Source organism: Chrysochloris asiatica, unplaced genomic scaffold (assembly GCF_000296735.1).
Source record: "Chrysochloris asiatica unplaced genomic scaffold, ChrAsi1.0 scaffold00118, whole genome shotgun sequence".
Taxonomy (NCBI): domain Eukaryota; kingdom Metazoa; phylum Chordata; class Mammalia; order Afrosoricida; family Chrysochloridae; genus Chrysochloris; species Chrysochloris asiatica.
This window is the reverse complement of record NW_006408636.1, coordinates 8,750,350-8,756,375: the sequence shown is the minus strand read 5'-3', so window position 1 is coordinate 8,756,375 and position 6,026 is coordinate 8,750,350.

The window sequence follows — 6,026 nt, the reverse complement described above, 5'->3', positions numbered from 1 at the left end:
GAAACTACCAGCCGCTCCGCGGGAGAAAGATGAGGCTTTCTACTCCCGTAAGGATTTACACCCTCGGAAACCCTGTACAGGGTCGCTATGGGTTGGCTCCGACTCGAAGGCACTTAACAACAACAACAACTGCTTGGCTGAGAATTGGACCAGACCTGAAGGATGGTTAAGAGCCATAGTCTCAGGTTCCTCCAATCTCTTTCGGACCAATAAACCTGGTCTTTTCTTCTTTTCATTAAATAATTATGAGTTTTATTAGCTATCAAAAATGGGGAGGGGGGCTATAACGGCACAAAGTAGCTGGCTTACAAGCTTTCATGAGTGTGCTTAGTTTCAGAACGAGGAGGGTAAGATTGAACCCCCACTGAGTAGTTTTCCTCTTCTCCAGATGGATCTGGTGAAAGGGGATGATGCTGATAGGATTTTATAATTCAGTTGTGAGTAATTGTTAGCAGGATTAATTGTGATTTTCACAACTGTAATTGTAGAAGATGTGTAACTAAAAGGGGAAGTAGTTAATCTTTCATTTCAGGAACAGACCATCCCAGGATCATCAAGAAGGAAGAGTATGAGTGGAGCATGAGGTTCTATATAGAAAAGCGGAGGCAGCAGAAACGGTGGCAGAGGCAATGGCATAGAGAGAGAGAGAGAGAGCAACTGAAGACTCTTGGCCCATGGACTGAGAGAGGCTGTGTGCCTGAGGGAAGGAAACTGGCTTGCAGATTATGCCCTTAGGATACTTAAATGAATATACATTTTTTGGTTTATATGTGTACATCAAATATGTTTGCTTTGTTCATTTGTAAAATATAAGATGTAAAAGGGAAGGCATAGGAAGGAAGTAGGATAACTTGTTGCAGGGAAGGGATTGTAATCATTGAGATGAAACAACATATATATACACCTATAACAACAACAATAAAAGTATATATAATATATATATATATGGAGGTCTGGTAGCGTAGTGGTTACGAATCGGGCTGCGAACCTTAAGGTCAGCAGTTCGAAACTACCAGCTACTCTGCGGGAGAAAGATGAGGCTTTCTGCTCCCGTAAAGATTTACAGCCTCGGAAACCCTGTACAGGGTCGCTATGGGTCAGAACCGACTCAATGGCACTTAACAACAACAATATATATCTAGATCTATCTATATATAGAGAGAGAGAGAGAGAGAGAGAGAGCATTGATATAGATATAGATATAGAGAGTTAGTCTTGGTGTAGCACTGTAGAATAAGCATTAGACCAAAATGTCAATTTAAACAGCAAGGTCAGCAGTTCAAACTCACCAGCTGCTCCAGAAACCCTATACAGGGTCACTATGAGTCGGAACCAACTAGACAGCACTTAACAACAATAATACATATAAATACATGTATGGTTGTTGTTGTTAAGTGTATATATTTGGTGAAAGGAGATGATAGTTGTTAAATGTGTGTGTGTATATATATATACGAATCCTGGTATGGCGCTGTGGTTAATGTGCCAGATTACAAAACTGTTTGAACTGCAAGGCCAGGGGTTCAAGCTCACCAGCGGCTCCTCAGAAGCCCTATACAAGGTCACTATGGTTCGGAACAGACTGGACGGCACTTAACAACAACAACAACATGCATATATATATGAATACTTGTATGGCGCTGTGGTTAATGTGCCAGACTACAAAGCTGTTTGAACTGCAAGGCCAGGGGTTCAAGCTCACCAGCACCTCTCAGAAGCCCTATACAAGGTCACTATGGGTCGGAACAGACTGGACGGCACTTAACAACAACAACAACAACATATATGTATGTAGTTAAGTAAGTTGTTGTTGTGTTAAGTTCCGTCGAGTCGATTCTGACCCATAACATTTAAAATGAATATTTAATATTTATATTGAGTTAATGAGAACAAATATTGATATACTCTTGAAAAACTAAAGTAGCTAAATCAAAGAAAAATTGTATGTGTGTGTGTATAACTATTTTAGGCACTCACAATGTAAGCAGAAGATGGTCATGTAAACAATAATTACAATGTTTTTTTTAAGTACAGTGGTAGTGGTGGTGGTGGTGGTGGTGGTGTGCTGTGAAGTCAGTTCTGATTCATATCGACCCTACATAGGGTTTCCAAGGCTGTAAATCTTTACAGGAGAAGAAAGCCTCATCTTTCTCCTGTGATACGGCTGGTAGTTTCGAACTGCTGACCTTGAAGTTAGCAGCCCAACTCATAATCACTATGCTACCAGAAACAAATGCAATAATAGAAGCATATAGGAGATATAGAGTCCTGGTGCATGGCACTAAGGGATAAAGTACTGGGCTGCAAGGTTAGTTTGAACCACAAGGTCAGAGGTTCAAACTCACCAGCTGCTCCTTAGAAACCCTGTACAGGGTTGCTATGAGTTAGAACTGATTCGACAGCACTTACCATCATAACATCACATAGGAGATAAATAGATATATTTTAATACTTTTGTTGTTGTTGTTATTAAGTGCCATTGAGTCAGTTCTGACTCATAGCAACCCTGTATAGGGTTTCCAAGGAGCAGCAGTGAGTTTGAACCACTGACCTTGCAGTTAGTAGTCCAGTGCCTATACTACAGAGCCACACCAGGACTCCATTTTGATGCATACATATTTAAAAATTAACAAATCATAAAAATTTACTTTGAGGGTTTGAACTGTTGACCTTGAAGTTAGCAGTCCAGTGATTATCCTACAAGTGTCAGCAAAGCTCCTTTAGAAGAGGCCTAACCTATAAAGGGTTGTTATAGGTTGGAACCAATTGAATGGCACTTAACAACAATAACAACAAACCTATAGTTAAAGGAACCTTTGTTGTGCAGTGGGTTAACATTGGGCTGCTAACTGAAAGGTCAGTGTTTCAAACTCACTAGCTGCTCAGTAGGAAAAAGAGATGCTTTGTGCTCCCATAAAAATTACAGTTTGGAAACCGTATGTAGTCATTCTATTCTTTCTTATAGGATCACTATGAGTCAGAATCGACCTGATATCACTGGGTTTTGGGGTGGGGACCTATGTGTTTGTTAAATGCGGTGGAGCCAGTTCCTACCCATAGCGACCCTGTATAGGGTTTCTGAGTAGTGGCTGGTGAATTTGAATTTCTGACCTTGTGGTTCAAACTGACTATGTGATCTAGTGCATTATCCTGTAGCGCCACACCAGGACTCCAGTTACGTGCTAAAATATGTTAACTACAATTACAATTTCCAAAGCAGATGAGAAAAAATAAGGATTTGGGAGGGGGTATTAATCCAAATGAAATCAAGAAAATATTAAAAAGGTAGAAAATGGGTTAAATAGCACAAAATAAAAGAACAGTATATTAAAATAAAACAACAATTGCAATTTAAAAAATTACTTTGACAAGGAAGAAGAGTTGGAGATATTGGTATTTTGTCAGTTGCAGTTGATAAACTCCTCTTGTGGAAGGCTCTGAGTTATTTCTGGGAATGGTGATGGTGATTGTGTTTCTAGCCAGAAAATTAGTGGAAGTTGTCTATATGATCCTTTTCTTTTTTGCTTCATATATTTCAAAGTAACATCTCTCACTGCTTCCGGAATCTACCTATTTTGACTTTAGCAAAGCAATCAGCCTTTGGGTTCATGTTTTCAAGCAACTGAAGCCTCTGATTCAGTTTAGAAAAAAAAGCTCCATCTAATCCTTTCATTGTAAAAATTTTGACAAATTGTTTTCTGCCTCTTCCTCATTATTTCTTTCTTCTTTTCTCTTCAAAATTAATCAAATATACCATATGGACATTTTCCCCACCTATCTCTTCCATCATATTATCCTAACAAAATGCTTGGAGCATGTTCACATACTCAGCAATTTCTTCCATGTCCCCTACACTCATTTTCTATAACTTTCTTCCAGGAAGATTCAATATTCCAGATATACTGATGAATATTAGGATTCCTCCAGAAATCACATAATTTTACTATACTGTTCCAAGTACTGCCTGAACATATGTAGTCCATATTGTTGTTGTTAAGTGCTGTCGAGTAGGTTCTGACTCTTAGCGGCCCTATATAGGGTTTCTGAGGAGGGGCTGGTGAGTTTGAACCACTGACCTTGTAATTCAAACCAACCTCATGGTCCAATGATTATCCTACAGCACCACACCAGGACTCCATAAGTAGTATAATTTGAAGATGGTGATTGTACCTTGATCCATAAGCTGAATCACAGCTGTCTTATTGAGAGTCAGATATAATGACTTCATTGTAGAACAGGTGATAGCCTACTATACGACAGTCTCTTAAATGATAAATCATAAAACTGAACAACTGCGAACAAACATCTAAGAATAACATCAGCAAATTATGTGCTGCAACATTGTTGTTAAGTACCATCGAGTCAATTCTGACTCATAGCAATCCAGTATAGGGTTTCCAAGGAGCAGCTGGTGAGTTTGAACTGTCAACCTTGTAGTTCAAACTGACCTTATGGCCCAGTGCATTATCCTGCAGCACTACACCTGGACTCACTGTATGTAGTGCATGTTACTAAAGATAAGCTGTACAGGTATAACCTCATTTTATTGCATTTCTCTTTATTGTGCTTTGCAGATATTATCTTGTGTTTTTGTTTGTTTTAAGACTTAAGGAATTTATGGAGGTAGGGGAGACTGAGACAAGCCCAGTGGTTTTCATTTTTTGGCTCCTGGGAGCAGGCTCAATTACAGCAAACTTACATGGAAACAAGGTAGCAGATTTGGTCTTGAATTTGGGGGTGGAAAAATGACTGACTTTGAACCTGAGGAATGGGGAGCAGCAGGAAAAGAGTCCTGTCTGAGGGGGATCTGAAGGTCCAGAGTGGGAGGAGGGAAACAGGACCCTACCCCTTACTGCTGAGAATAAAACACTTGGCTTAGTCTCTTCTACCCCTGTGCCCCATCTGTGGAAAAGATGGGGTTGTCTATCCCTGACCCGTGTCAAGTACCCAGAGGCTACTCCTGGTTGAGATTCTGGGAGCAGCTTTTGCTGAACTCCTAAATGCTGATCATTATGTCACAGGAGGGCATGACCTTGATGATCCTTGGAAGGAAGCCTGTAAAGAGTCCTCTGGTGCCTGACTCTGCTGGATTTTCCACAGTAGCAGCAGCAGCAGCAGCAGCCATATGAAGTTGACACTTGGGGTCCTCACTCTTACAGCCTCTACAACTCCCAGCACAACCTGGCACTGATTCTTCACATTGAAGGGCAGAGTTAAAATGGCTGTTTCCATCCCTGAAATGCCACCAGTCACAAAGCTGATGATAATGAATGTCTGATGCTTTGGCCTGGGCCTACTCAGCCAGCAATTCACCAGCTTGTAGGAATGAGAAGAGCATATTCCTTAGAGCAATGGGCTGAGCCACAGGATCACCAGCCTCCCTTAGTTATGCAACCTGAACAGAGGCACCTAGCTCATAGTATGACACATGTGCCTGCAACTTTGTCTGCAAGAGTTCAAAGGGGTTGTTCACAGTAACAGCAGGCCAGAGCAACAGTCACCATCAATACATAGAGGTCAGAGGTCAAGAGTCGGCCACACAGGAAGATCTTGAGTAGGTCATAGGAAGTGTGATAGTTAAGGTTTTTGTGAACTTAATTGGACCAGGATTCTCAGTGGTTATCAGTTGAGATGTAGTTACCCTCATGATGCAATCCAATATAATGTAATCAACTCTATGATAAGGTCTGCTGTGAACAGCCAACTAAGTGAAGAGAAGCTTCTTTAGGGGGTGTGGCCTGCTTCCAATATATTGGACATTCAGGCAAAACTTGCTGTTCTCTGATGGATCTGGATCTTGCATCTGGTTCATCCTCTGACCTCAGGTTCTTTGGACTTGAGCCAGTGGCCTGCTGATCCTGGGATTCATCAGCCTACAGCTCGTCAGAAACTTCCAGTCTGATGTCTAACCCACGGACTTGGGACTAACCATCCCTACAACTATGAGACTCATTTCCTTGATCTAAAACTCTCTTTATGTATACATATATGTTCTTGTTGTTATTAAGTGCCATTGAGTCAATTCT